The sequence below is a fragment of the Cuculus canorus genome, chromosome 6 (assembly GCF_017976375.1).
Source record: "Cuculus canorus isolate bCucCan1 chromosome 6, bCucCan1.pri, whole genome shotgun sequence".
Classification (NCBI taxonomy): Eukaryota; Metazoa; Chordata; class Aves; order Cuculiformes; family Cuculidae; genus Cuculus; species Cuculus canorus.
The window spans coordinates 34,613,584-34,628,987 of record NC_071406.1 but is presented as its reverse complement, the minus strand read 5'-3'; the positions used below and the strand labels follow the sequence as shown (position 1 = coordinate 34,628,987).

Below are 15,404 nucleotides of genomic sequence, written 5' to 3'. Positions count from 1 at the left end.
CACTGGTGTTTTATTCATAGTCCAAATGAAATAGTATTAGAGAAAAACAGGAGAAAAGAGTACAATTTTAGGAAGTATGTTCCTGGAACATGATCCTATTCCTTTTATTCATAATTTAATCTCAGCTAGTTGTCCCTACACCATCTGTCCTTTTCATGAAAAGCCTCATGTAAGAATGATTTGATTTATGTTTTCTAGAACTTGGACATACGCTAGAACATATTCTAGAAAGGAGATGCTCCATAGTATTCTGTGTTACTCCAGGAAAAATACACACAAGTTCTAATGTCCAGATTTCTGACATTGATGTGCATGGCATTTTTTTCTCCTTTAAAGGATCTTTCAGCTAACAAATCAGTGTTAGATAAGTATTCAGTGCCATCTTGTAAATATGAGACTACAAAATAAGTGATAAAAATAGTAAACTAATATCAAACAATACTTTTTTATCTAAAGATCACATATATGTTTCTGAATTAAAGCAAATTTCATGTAATTAGATTTCTGTTTGAGAAACTTGCAGCACAAGGTTATTTATGATTCCTGAATGTTGAAAATAGAAACAGACATGGACATGGCAGATTGCACTTTCACCCTCCAGTTATGGATTCTGTTTCACATATCTAATGGTTATACCTAATTTCTTCTGCCAGTCTTCTAACTTCTGCTCCAAGAAATGGAGATGGTGCTCTTAACTTTTTGGTAAAGGAGCTGGATGGAACTAGCTATTATTATTTTTATCAATAAGCTTCATAATTTTCAAAATACATTAGCCAGCCTTTTTGCTGTAGCTGCCTACAAATCGCAAAATATGCCCAATGCATGATTGCATGGAAATAAGCGAAAAAATGCTTCTTCTTTTATTTTGGATTATTTTGGAGGCCAGATATGCAACAGAATTCCTTATATGCACTCACAACTTTTAAAACAGATTTAAATGCATTGTAATTTTATCAGATAGGTGTGGAATTTCTTCATTATCATGAGCAGTTATTTCATCCTGTAAATGTGTTTTGGAAAGGTGCTAGAAGCTTCATTCAACCAGTAAACGCAATCAGTATTTACTCTTGCTTCCATTTGGCCATCTATTGTACATAACATATTCATGCCATCCATGCTAATATATAAACTTTTCACAACAACAATCCATTCTGTTAATCAGTAATAATGGAGAAATGTTTTGGTTTATTTTCAAAGTTTCTCTGTGTGCACAAGGGCTAACACAAACAAGTGAATAATTTTTTTCCATCCCAAACATGCTTGTACTTGACACGTTGTATAATACAAGTCAGAATTAATGAAGGACACTTTTACATTAGAGTGCAGAGATCATTTTCTCTATTAAGACATAAAAATGCTAAGGGATTATAGATATTAACACACTGTTTTAAATATTGTAACATAGACCTGACATAGTTGAACAGTGCTGAAGAGTGCTGAACACATGCACGTTCTCACGGGCTTCTTTTGGTTTTTTGCTTTGTTAGCCTGATACTTTGTCCTCTGGGAAAGCTTGTTTTATCATATTGATCATGGAATGGTTGCCTTAGTCAAACAGAGATGCATGGAATGAGTCTCTCGTATTCCTCTTTCTGTAGGGAGGAAAGAAATAAAAGAGACACAAGTATGAAGTAAGCTTTGATTTTTTTTTCTGCCCCTCTTCCTGCTAGCTAACAGGTTTTGCTTGCACGTGTGCATAACACAAGAGATGAGAATTGAAGTCCCGGACTTTGCAGCTCTTGACTACAGAGGGTTGGTGGAAAATACATTAAAGAAAAAGTAGCATGAAGTTGCATGAGAACTAAAATTCTTTATAAGAAATGTTAGAAGGAGGAAATAACTGATGGACTAGGGAAAAAATAAGACATATTTGATAACAAAATGAGAATATTTGAATTTATGCATCATTCAAAAACCTGTACCAGGAATGATAAAATCTATGCCATATCATTCACAAAATGTCCAGAGACATTAATTATTCCATCTAAAAAAAGTGCCGTTTGACTTTACTATTAGAGAGTACCGGGAAATGCACTTTAGCCATGGACAACTTTACCGTATTAAATTAATTTACAATATATGTTTTCAAGGATTTTTTTCTTACTTCAGAAAAGGAAATTATTTATGAAGTATTTATATGCTTTTATGTAACTAACTGAATTGGTTCTCACTGAAAGGTTCATGCAAGGATTCCTTGTGGATATGGAATTTTACCTGATTTTGCTTTAATGGAAGCAGCCTGATTAATATGCAGAAGGTGATATTTTCAGTAAATCTGAGTCACAAGGGGAACAGCAGGTGTCCAGACCTGAAATTTAATTTCTATCCCATATCTATTGCACTTAAAATTGTAATTTCTCAATGTGGTGATTAATTTTCATTTTTTTAAGCATGCACTTTTCTTTTATAATAAATTAGTGTGAATACCCATATTGCTTGGGTTTTACTCTTCAATCTTTTTATTTTTTATTTTGTTATGTCCTAAAATGAAGAGCTAAGGATACCCTCCCAAGGTTTCCCTTCATCACTTAGTTATTTATATTAGGATTCATCCTGCTCAAAAGCATATACTTGGAGATCTCACTTATCAGCATCTCAGAATATAACTCCAAAGCCCTACAGCAACACCCATATGTGACTTCTCATACAGGTAAGCTGTGTTGGGCCCAAATGAATGTAGTTTTGCATATCTACCAATCAAAGCTTACAGCTTTGAGGTTGTTGGGGATGAAGTAGTTATGTCTTTTAGGAGTAATTTGCTTGCTAAAAGCAATCCAGGCTGAAAAGTATTTTTTCCCTCGTTTGTATGACTAAACCTTCCATGTGAGTTGGAAGCTCCTGTGCTATATATTGCCTATTTATACTCTCATGGATGGTTTTGATAGATTGTGTCTTGGTTGTCTGGCTAAGTTTATACTACTAAGATCTGTGTCACAAGCACTTATCGGAAGTCACATAGGTACACAAGGAAAAGATTCATGTCTTTCAGTATTTATATTAATTTTTCTGATTCAAAATATAGGTGTAGTTCAACATACAAGGCAGAGTTTCCTTGCCAAATCCCTACTTCTTTGAAGATTGCCAGGCAATCAAGGAAATGAGAACAGTTGCACTGAAGAGCAACAAAGCTGGTGAGGGGGCTGGAGAACAAGTCTTATGAGGAGCGGCTGAGAGAGCTGGGGTTGTTTAGCCTTGAGAAGAGGAGGCTGAGGGGAGACCTTATTACTCTCTACAACTACCTGAAAGGAGGTTGTGGAGAGGAGGGAGCTGGCCTCTTCTCCCAAGTGACAGGGGACAGGACTAGAGGGAATGGCCTGAAGCTCCGTCAGGGGAGGTTCAGGTTGGATATCAGAAAAAATTCTTCACAGTAAGAGTCATTGGGTACTGGAACAGGCTGCCCAGGGAGGTGGTCGAGTCGCCTTCCCTGGAGGTGTTTAAGGAACGGGTGAATGAAGTACTTAAGGACATGGTTTAGGGAGTGTTAGGAACGGTTGGACTCGATGATCCAATGGGTCCTTTCCAACCTTGTGATTCTGTGATTCTGTGATTCTGTGTGATTCTGTGAACCAAATGAAATTTTTATTTTCCCACCTGTGGTATTATCATACCATCAGAATCTGCTTATCTGCTAAATGCTAAAGCATTTTGTCAAACAATTTTGTACTGTGGTGGCAGAACAGAGGACAGAGCAAGTGTTCCCATAACTGTGAAAAGTTAACACTGGACAAACAGAGCTCACACTCCAAATCTCATAGACTGAAACTGTTTATTCTTCAATGAGTACACTGTTTGCAGGATTAACACTAGTACAGAACTGTTGAAAAATATATCCTAGGCACTATTCGATAATAGATTTGACTATTTCACTCTTATTAGGAAAGCATTATATTTTAGTTCAATTAACGCTCAGTAGCAAATGGAGGTTATCTGGAGAAAATAAAATTGCAATGAAATGTTATTTAGAGAGGAATCTGCAAGAATGATATAACCAATTGCACATTTTTGCCTTTCAAATGCTCTGGAAATAGGCAGATATATTATGGGCTGATTACAGCATTACAGATTACAGCATGATACTGATAAATTTGTCACAAATTTACACCAGGGAGCAGAATGAAGCAAATCTGCTCATCTAATAAGGCGAACAGTAGCAAAATGTACTCAACAAAATGACTGTCAATAGTCATGATGAGCACTCACACAGCATGTGATCATTTTGCTAGGAAGAAGGACTTAGAGTACATCAGCAGAAGTCACCTTGTGTTTTAACGCCAGCACTGTTGAATGTGTTAGAGGTACAGGGCAGTAGAGAGTACATTTCTGTCCTGGAAGAAAATCTAAGAACGATCAGCAAGCAGTGCAATCCCCACTGTCTACCATGTCTACTCAAGTGTCTTGCAGATGAACAGAAAAGATTCCAGCCCTCAGCACTTCTCTCTTGCCTGTCCATAGCTCCTGCCCTTGTGTCCAGTGGATGACATAACACCAGCCTGGCACAGAACTGTTAGCAAGATGCTTTCGCACCTACCTAAGTAAGGCCTGTTGACTGATGGAAATCAAGAAAGTAAGGACGACGTAATTGCCTTCCAGGTAATCGTCTTATTTTAGAGAAAGCAAGAAACTCCCAATTTCAGGACCTATTCAGTTATATCATAAGGCAAGAATGTGTGTTGATCCACAGCCATCTTCTCGGCCACCTGATAGAAACACAATTTCTGTAAAAAAATCAAGGACCAGGCAGAATTTGGTTGTCCTGTGCGTGTCTTTGAGCAAAATATCTCCCAAATGAATAATAGACTACCTGTTCAACCAGCAGCCTTGTTGAACAAGACATTGAAGACCTCAGATGAAAGAATGCTTTATGAACAAGGCTCTGAAACAGTTTAATGTTGTTAAATATTCCCAGCAGCAACTTTGTGTACAGTGGCCATAATGGAAAAGTAGCTTACAGAACAAACTCAGGATCAATGCTGTGATCAGTCCATCTCATGGGACCTCAGAGATGATATGTGAGAATAAATGGGCCTTTTAAAGCATCAATTCAAACAGGAAAACATGTACAAGATGAAAGCATAAGATCTAACTGCTAAACAGGAGACTTGCAAACACAAAGAACTTGAATGTGTCCTCAGACTAGTGGTCACTATGCTGCAATCCAGAAAATTCAATTACATCACTGAGTGACTAGGTGAATAAACCTAAACCATATCCGTGGAGACCAGACACAGACTTCTAGCACTGGGGCACTGACAGCTCTGCTAGTCTGTACTCTGTCTCTCATGCTGGGCAAAGCCAGCATGGAACTTCCAATGAGCACCTTTAAGAGAATGGTACTTTTAAGCCTTATTTTTGTCACCCAAAAGGGCAAAATCTCTTTCACACACAACAGAGAGTTAGAAGTAGCCTAATTTCCTAAAAATATGCCAACTATTGTTCTTTTCTTGTACTATTACTCATTTGGGTTGGTATAGATTATTTGGGTCTGAAATGGGAGAGGAAAAAATGAACTATTTTCTCACTGTAGTACTTGAGCAGGTCGCACAATTCCCCTGTTGATCCAGTCAGCATTTGCTGTGTGGAATGCTTCGTAATCCCTTCTCTGAGTGAAAAAGTGGAGGCGGGGGAGGCCAGTTCAGTGTATTTGTAGGCATCAGTATTTTGCAGTGTGATTTAATCACAAGTTATGTACAGGATTAACAAAATATTATTTTTTGTGACTAAAAGCAAACAAATCCTGATCTACCACATGATAGAAGCAATGACTGGTTTATCCATTTTACTTTGTTATAGTTTATAATTCATATTTCTTTGTGCCTTTAACAAAACAAAAAACAGGAGATGAGCATGTGGATTTTGTCATTTGGATTTTGTCATGAATGGAACTTGAATGTGTAGTTTTTTTCACCATTACTGAATCCATTACAGATAACTGAAGGATATTCTGGCTTAGAGGTTTCAGTGTGTAGGTAAGACTTCTCTCAGCTCTAGGACAGGATTTTTAAAAAAAGGTGGCTCTTACCACTAAACTACTTAGATTTTGTGAACAACGCCAATCATGTCTCAAGTAACTTGTCTTTCCAATCATCAGGTCTGGCTTCCTACACATTAAGGAGAATTTTTGGGTTTATTCGTTCACTTTCTTGCCCATTTTCCACAGGACTTGATCCTCTTCCTCGAGACTGATATGTTTAGGGAGGAACTCCATCGAGAGAAGCTTCTTGGATGTTCATGCAAATGTACTCATGAAAAGTTAAGTTGCCAGAAAGATGTTTTATATTTACTCCATTTGCCAGTTTTCTATAAAACCCCAAAGGATCTGGATTTAAATTATCTGCATTCAGTACAAGCCCTTAACGTATCCAGGCACAGATGGATGTTGAAGCAGAAAATAATAGCTTTGCTTGATAATGATGTATTTCAAAAAATTGACAACATATTTTTCTTAGCTGTGGTTGACAGAAACAATACTTATTGTGAATATATTCAACTTTTCATAAAGAAGTCTCCTTTTTGCACTTATCAAACTTTGAGGAAAAGACTTCGCTCACTGACAATACTTTCTACTTCTAATTCCTCATACAGTTTAATAAAGTTAATTAAAGATTTTAATGATGTTTAATTAAAGATATAGACTTAAGAACATTGAATCACTATGTTCAGCACAAGGATAAAATTCATAGTTCCCTTTTTGGCTACATAATTCTGAGACACAAAAGAGAAACAAACCTTTTAAAATCCTTTACTCACATGCGTAGCATGCATGCAGGTGCACAGCCTTTTTTCTTACTGTAGTCTTCAATGGAAAACCCTCAAAACTTACAGAATTTGTTTCCAAACCGACCCTTAAGCCAAAACCTTTTCCCTCTATCCTCCAAATAGTGTTGGTGTGAGTTTTATCTATAATAAAGATCTGGACTAAGCAGGAAATAAAGTGGCTAAAATTCACAACATGGAATACTATAACTGACTATCCCATTCACAACATGGAATACTATAACAGCGTGGGCAATAAGAAGGAGGAGTTGGAAGCTGTTGTAGGGCAAGGTGACTACGATGTCATTGCCATCATGGAAGTAAACTCTAGCCTATTTTAAAAATAGGACCATATACATTTAAAAGCATCTGTTTTATTAGCAAACAAAGGAAATTAATTGAGCTGAAGAATTACTTTGGCTTATGAAATGAGAAAATAAAAAAACAAACAACACAGGAAAGGAAATGAGTCTTCAAACAAAACACAATCAAAGAAAAAGACTAAGCCAGGCCGTCCGTAAAGCTTCGCAGAGCTCCAAAAGCTTTTCAAGTTACAGACTGTAAGTGACACGTGTCTTTCAAAATATGTAAACTGGATCTTTAAATTTGGAAGTCTGTGTGTGTTCTTGAAATGGCCATGTCAGCTAAAGTTACACAATGTCTAACACGAAAAACCCGAGACTAGCCCCATAGCTTGGGAACCAAGAGTGGAAGAGGAGAGAAAAGAGAACCGATAGAACTACAGGGAGGAAGTGAGATCGTGCAGGGAAAAAATCAGGAGGGCTAAGGACCAACTAGAAATCTCACTGGCTACGTCTGTGAAAGATAATAAAAAATCTTTCTATAAATACATTAACGAGAAAAGGAGGACTAGGGAGAATATTCAGTTCCTATTGGATGCAGAAGGAACAACAGTGACAGGGAATGAGGTATTTAATGAGGTATTTAATGCCTTCTTTGCCTCAGTCTTTAATAGTAAGGAAAGTTGTTCCCCCTGTATGCAAATCCAGGAGTTAGAGGAGCAGAGTGAGGCTCCCATGATCCAAGAGGAGGTGGTTAGAGACTTGCTTGCCCAGCTAGACACCCACAAGTCTATGGGGCATGGGATCCACCCAAAAATATTAAAGGAGCTGGCGGATTTCCTTTCCAAACCGCTTTCCATCATCTTCCAGTAGTCCTGGCTGACTGGGGAAGTTCCCCTGGACTGGAGGCTGGCTAATGTTGTGCCGATCTACAATAGGGTTGCAGGGAGGATCCAGGAAGGATCCAGGCCTGTCAGTCTGACCTCAGTGCCAGGGAAAGTCATGGAACAGGTAATGTTGAGTGCTATCATGAAGCACATGCAAAAGAACCCGGTGATCAGGCCCAGTCAACATGGGTTCATGAAAGGTAGATCTTGCCAAACTAACCTGATAGCCTTCTATGACAAAGTGACTTTACTACTGGATGAGGGAAAGGCTGTGGATGTAGTCTTCTTGGACTTCAGTAAAGCCTTTGGCACAGTTTCTCACAGCATTCTGTTTCAGCAACTGTCAGCCTCTGGCCTGGACAGGGGCACACTCTCCTGGGTTGAAAACTGGTTGGATGGCCATGCCCAGAGAGTGGTGGTAAATGGCGTTAACTCCATTTAATGTTAACTCCAACAGCTGGAGGCCAGTTACAAGTGGGGTTTCCCAGGGCTCAGTACCGGGTCCAGCCGTGATCGATGTCTTTATCAATGACCTGGATGAAGGCATTTAGTGCACCCTTAGCAAGTTTGCAGATGACACTAAGCTGAGTGGAAGCGTGGATCTGATCGAGGGTAGGGAGGCTCTGCAAAGGGATCTGAATAGGCTGGACCGCTGGGCTGAGACCAATGGCCTGAGGTTTAACAAGGCCAAATGGCGGGTCCTACACTTGGGGCACAACAATCCTATGCAGTGCTATAGACTAGGAGAAATCTGGCTAGAATACTGCCTGGAGGAGAAGGACCTGGGGATGTTGGTTGACAGCCAACTGAACATGAGCCAGCAGTGTGCCCAGGTGGCCAAGAAGGCCAATGACATCTTCGCTTGTATCAGAAATGGTGTGATCAGCAGATCCAGGGAAGTTATTCTCCCTCTGTACTTAGCACTGGTGAGACCACACCTTGAGCACTGTGTTCAGTTCTGGGCCCCTCACCACAAGAATGATGTTGAGGCTCTGGAGCGTGTCCAGAGAGGAGCAATGAAGCTGGTGAGGGGGCTGGAGAACAAGTGCTTGAGAGCACTTGCTTGAGAGCTCCTCCTTGAGAGGAGCAGCTGAGAGAGCTGGGGTTGTTTAGCCTGGAGAAGAGGAGGCTGAGGGGAGATCTTATTGCTCTCTACGACTACCTGAAAGGAGGTTGCGGAGAAGAGGGTGCTAGCCTCTTCTCCCAAGTGACAGGGGACAAGATAAGAGGGAATGGCCTCAAGCTGCGCCAGGGGAGGTTCAGACTGGACATCAGGAAAAAGTTTTTCATGGAAAGGGTCATTGGGCTCTGGAACAGGCTGTCCAGGGAGGTGGTTGAGGTCTTTAAGGATGGGTGGACGAGGTGCTGAGTGGCATGTTTTAGGGAGTGTTAGGAATGGTTGGACTCGATGCTCCAGTGGGTCCTTTCTAACCTAGTGATTCTATGATTCTATGAACTTCATTCAAAATCCCCACATAACACAAGGGTTTCTAGTACAAAAAGACTGTTTATCAACAGCTAACAGTTCTCCTGCCTTAGGAACAGGAAGCTCTCTGGTATCAAATGTTGGGACACAAAAGATTTTTCTAAGTTTTGAATTTTTAATACTTTCAGACAGTGACCAAGTTGTTATATTCATCCTAGCAGCAAACCACAGAAATTCTCTTAGTGTGGTGCAAATATTTTCTTGTTGATATGGAGGATTTTAGGAGAGATTGACAGAAAGAATGTACAGTACACTGTACACAAAATACATCTTAGTTCTGTAGTAACCACTGAGAAATGCAACTTATTTGTAATGCAACCTTGTTATTGATACTGAGAGCTGAACAAATATCTCCTGTGCTCCACCAGAAAGGCAGATTTCTTTATTAGCTAAATCATGCTTCTTCTAAATGCAGAAGCACAGCTACACAAAATAACTGTAGTTAACATTAATGTAACAAAAGCAATACCAATATATTCACCCTTGGGCTGTGGACAGAAAGGCTAGCCCAGTACCTGGTGAACCTCCATTTTGTCCTGCATAGGATAGTCACAGTTACTTATCTTTCTTTTACCAGATCAGAATTTTGTTGCTATTTTGATACACTGTAAAGTGCTGCTAACTGTATCTTAAGCCACCAGAGTTTTGATTTATTTAGAAAACAGGCACACTTATTTATAATGGTGCTGTTGGAATAAACTCTTGCTCAATCGTGCTGGCTTCCTCGACAAAATTTAATATATTAAAGATACTTTTCTCTATCAACTATATCCAATATATATGCTCTAGTTTGTAAACTGTGAATATTCTCTCTACTACATATTTTAACGCTGTCTGGAAACGCAGATGTTCACATTTTTTTAAATACTTTTTGTTCACAGACATAAGTGTGCAATACATACAGGTCCTTACAAATTAGAGACATACACACTTGAAGAAGAAGCTGTTTGTTCATATTTGAGAAGCAGCTCCTTTGTTCACATTTTGCCTGTAGTTTTATAAAAGCAGCAGGCAAGTGAGAGGGACCCAGGCAATTTAGCTGTCGGTAATTAAGCCCCAAGAGGTCACATGACTCATGCCCTCTGCTTTCCTGCAGATTATTTCCATCAGTGGTTGGAAGGGATCTGCCTTTAGGAAGGTTCCTAAACAGATGCTCCATGCAGACTGTTTCTGCTTCTCCATCACATCTGTGCCTTGAAGGTGCTTTGGGCTGCACACACCTAAAAGGAAAAAAAGGGTCAGGGGAGAGAGAGCAAGGGGAATATCACAAAGCCTCAGGATACTACTTCTTTAAATCAAGAATTAGCAGATCTTACACAGAAGGGACAAGAAATCACAGGCTGGCTTGGAGCCCAGCATTGGGCTGCTGGTCAGAATCAAAACTCCAGGGGTATGAAGACTGTCACCAGAAACCTAGAGAACAATGAAAGATTTCTTCACTGCATTGAAATGCCTGTGCTTTGACTTTTACTGTTGTTAGTGCCTGTTTTGGTTCACTCATTACATGTTTGAGTTGTGAGTTTATATATGTATATATATGTGTATATACATACAAATGGTTTTGAAATGTGTTTTTGTTTGAACTTTGCTATAAAAATGTAATGATAAAATGTCAGAACTTTACGTCAAGCAGAATACTTTGTACCGAGCTGAACAAGACCAAAGCCAAGATCAGTGCAAGATGCAGTTGCTCCTAGAAAAGCTCATCTTTCTACTTTTTTTGTTAGACCTCTCTTTGTTTGAACTTGCAGCATTTACAAAGCAAATATTTTCTACCAGTTTCATAATGAGATTAGGATGTTTCAGTAATAGAATAAATAAATCCAACATTGAAAATACATCTAATATGAATTATATTGCAATTCTGTACTTTATTTAACATTACATCATAGGCTAAGATTGCTTATTAAGTTCCAAAAGTAATAATACTTTTGAAAAATACGCTACATAATAGTAACACCTATTGAAAGTAAATAATAATGTCAACAGCACACTGGCTTTTATGTTTCCATCTCCTAATGTTAATTTTCCCCCTATTTTAACTAACACTTACAGCTTAAATTGTGCAGTAATGAATATTTGCCAACAAAAGTTTTTATATTAAGCAAGATCGTGTCTCTCGTTCTTTTTTCCCCATGACGGATTTTGCCAGATTATGTTTTTATGTTATTTGCTTTAGCTTTAACCATCAGAAAACCATCAGGAAGCAAAAGCTGCTGCATCTAAATATAAGGCCATAGAGTCAATAGGAAAAGTGTCATTGATATTGAATGATTTAGTATCAGCTCCATCTATACCTTCTTGCAGACATTTGACAGTCTTAAATTTCATCAATCGTAAGTAAGACTACTTAAAATACTTGTTATCTATTTGCTGATTTTGTTTTTTTCAGAGTCAAGAAGTGATTTAAGCCTGAATTATCTGAAGGCACTTAATTGCTACATTCGATTATGACCACAGTTCCCCTATCTGCCTCACAAAGTAAATTAGAAACTTTCTCACGTCTAATGATCTTGCATAAGGCCAGTTTACAGTGAGTTGCTATCTGCATGACACCACTCATAATTCAGTTTATTTCGCAATGCTGGTTTCGAAAAGTCCCAGATGAACTCATCCTTTTTTATGTAAAGCAACTACTTTCCTGTAAGAGCTAGAGTTGAAATACAGGCCAATATGGTCCAGACAATCTCTGTGCTATCGTGCATGTCATTAATTATGCTTCCTCCTTTATCTCATATGTGATATATTTGTTAGAATGAAGCATGTATTGCTTAATGAGATATTTGACTTTTTATTATTTTTTCCCAACTGTTCAGGGAAATTTATGTTCGTAAGTTGAAAGCACAGCCAAATCGACAGTGATAGAAGGTTTGGCATCAGCCACTTTTTTCCAAATTTTAGTCCAACAATGTCTTATTGAATACAGCTGCAAAAATCAGATCTTACAGATGGTCACCACAATTCTCGGAGACTAAAAAGCTAAGAAATTGATGCCAGCTTATGCAATGACCTTGAAATTACTGACATGTACAAGAAAATCCATGTGTCGTTACTGCGACTTATTTTCATAAGTAGGCATGGTTGGAAAGGGAACCCTAACTGTACAATCGTCACTAAGAGGTCAGTGTTATCAGAGATGAATGCTTTGAGTCCCTGATTGGTAAGTGGAAGAAAAAAAAGACTGTTAATGCTGGCTTTCCCATGGCAGTGGGAAAGAATGGCAATCTTTGCTAGCTTAGTTTCTCCCCAAGGCATATTGACTTTCTCATAGCAAATAATGACATTTTTTTTGCATCTGAACAGATAAACTCTGCTCATATTCTGTGTAGGCTGTTCCGCAGGGAAAGAAAAAACAAGCTGCACTCAGTAAAACAGGATTTTTTTCCCTCCTTTCTGCATGCCTAGCTCTTATGGCTAGGAAATGTGCTCATATTTCATGGAAGACATAACTTCGCCTGTAATGGCTTGTAACAAGTAAGATGGGAGGTTATTCCAAGGTTTGTTACTTTTTTTTACTCCATTTTGGAATCCACCTTTTTGGTTTTAAAGAATCATCTAAAGCTAATAACGAGCCCTAAAATCATTAAATAAAGAGATCTCTTTCCCTGTTACTTGAATACTTGGCTTCTAGTCCTAGTGGTCCCACTTCTTAATCAGCAACTGATATCTTAACATGCAGCTGATTACTTGATCTTGAGGTCACAAAGGGACAATTGTGAACTGAAATAGAAGACGAGAGTTCATATATGTTCGATTACATATATTTTTGTAGATTAATGTTTTGATAGCAGGAGGTACAGATAGTAAGTTATAGACACAGAGCTAGACCCTGTTCAATACTCAGTTAAATAAAATACAATAAATTAAAATAAAACTATGTCAATTTAAATCAGCTGCAAATCTGGCCTATGACTGTTATTTTCGATTTTGACAGAGGGATGTGCAATGCATCAACTGTCCAAAAAGAAAAAAAAAATCCAAGAGTTCTTCATCCAGAGAAATCATTAAGCTGTTGCATTTTGCACTTTTTCACAGTGTTGTGGATGAACATACAATCTTTCTTCTCAGAAAGAAAATGTCCTAAATGCTATATTCTTCTCCCCTGGCCTATTTAAAAGAGATTAGCAGCATTAGAAAGCCACCACTAAACTAAAAGTCATTACTATAGTGCAAAGCTGAAGGCTTTGAGGAAATAAATTAACAGCTCCTGGAGACATGGAGATAGTCTGGGAGAGAAGAAGGAAGGGAGATGGGAACAAGACCGTCCAGGATAAGGGTAACCCAGGCAAGGGCAGAAGGAACGGATAGCACTAACAGACATGAAGGAAGGGAAGAAGGTTAGATGCAGAAACAATACACTTTGGACATAACAAAATTAGGCCTTAGAGGAACGTGCATTAAAGAAATGTTATACACATGCATATACTGAATGAGTTTTATTTTTTTCTGGAGAAAGTTTTCCAGAAATCTGCCATAATTTTGAATGCTTTCTGTTCTCACTGCTCTTCCATTCCTTTCTCCTTGCATCACTTCTGTTTAAGTTCTCTGGTTCCACCAGTAGCCAGCACGGGGAATCCTACAGCACATCCAGTCTCTCTGCACCATTTCATTGAAACCGCTGAAAACACGACACACTTCCACCTGTTTTTTCCCTGTGTCAGTCAAAAGACCCAGATCCCACATGTCCTGGTCCTTGCCAAATGTCATCATAAATATTTGGGTTACCAGTGTACAATAGTACCACAGTAAGCAACCTAAATACTCATACACAGGTTATCAATTATGAATATTCTACAGCATGAAGTACTATCCAATGCTTTTCTCACAAGACCTTCAAACATTGTTGACATACAGCAAGGCGCCCCTTTAGCTCCGTGAGAGCAGCACACAGTGTCCCACCACCCCATAGCTCCCCATGTCTCTGGCTTAGCTCCAGGCAGTCCTGCAGGGCATCTTTTTTCCCCAGACCCAGGAGCCGTTCAGATGCACCCCCACTGTCCACTTCCAGCAGCAGCCTCACAGCTGGCAAGATACCCCTTGGGACAAACCACAACTCACTGGGCTAACCCATACTGCAAATTTCATAAAATAGAAAGAGCTACTGTACCTCGGTTTCTCGTGATTTCTTCTGCCTGATCTACCTCTCACTGTTGCACTCACAGGGAACTGCAAAGACTTTTTAATAGTGCTGGCACCGTGACTCAATACTAACCAAATTATCCAAATTACCCTGCCATAGGTACGCACTTAATTATTTCAACGCCTTTTTGCTAGTCTGAAGACAAAACTACTCCCACTACACAGAAATATTTCAGGTGTTTACTGAATTATTGCCATCTGCCAGACAGTTATTTAAAACAAATCACCTCTAGCAAAAGTGGATTTGATTAAATGAGATCTCACAAACTTATCCTTACTGAGATTAAAGCAAATTACTCCTTTTATTTGTGTTCCTCTCCTTCCTCATGCTCAGCTTCTCTGTACTTATTCCAATCAGCTGATTTTTCTATTTTACTGACAGTCTCCTTTGAGATTTTGTTATAACCTTTGGCACAGGCAAAAGCCTTAACAGTTTCCTTGATATTTGCTGTTTGTTTAGGGCCAATGAAAACCCAAATCCTTAAATGACCCTTACAAGTCAATTTAAACACATTTTTTTTCTCAGAATGAATGCCATTGACAGCAAAAAAGCTCCATCTAGGATTGCTAAGCCTAATTTGGGCTGTAATGACCATGTTACTCTAATAAATTCAATCTGTTTTACAGGGTCTTAACCTCACAGAAGTTCCAGAAATTGTAGCTCATGCTTTTTCGAAGCCTAGATAGGTTTTATGTTTTGTATAAAGCTGAAATATGTTAATTTCTTGCTCTTCACATCAGCGCAGTTTTGCCATACACACAAATCAGTGTTTCTACAGGCATCAAATATCTCATGTGTTTATATTCAACTAGAAATTTTCACAATTGTCGTTAAAA

At 38.7% G+C, this 15,404-nt stretch overlaps 1 long non-coding RNA gene across 2 annotated transcripts in view; it reads right to left on the bottom strand.

Moving 5' to 3' along the window:
* The window catches only part of LOC128852607 (uncharacterized), a 46,254-nt gene extending 31,659 nt beyond the window's left edge, over positions 1–14,595 (bottom strand). For both annotated transcript variants that reach the window (XR_008450591.1, XR_008450590.1), the window contains exon 1: positions 14,536–14,595. This is a non-coding gene — a long non-coding RNA (uncharacterized LOC128852607). The remainder of the gene's footprint in view (positions 1–14,535) is intronic.
* Positions 14,596–15,404: the final 809 nt, after the last annotated feature.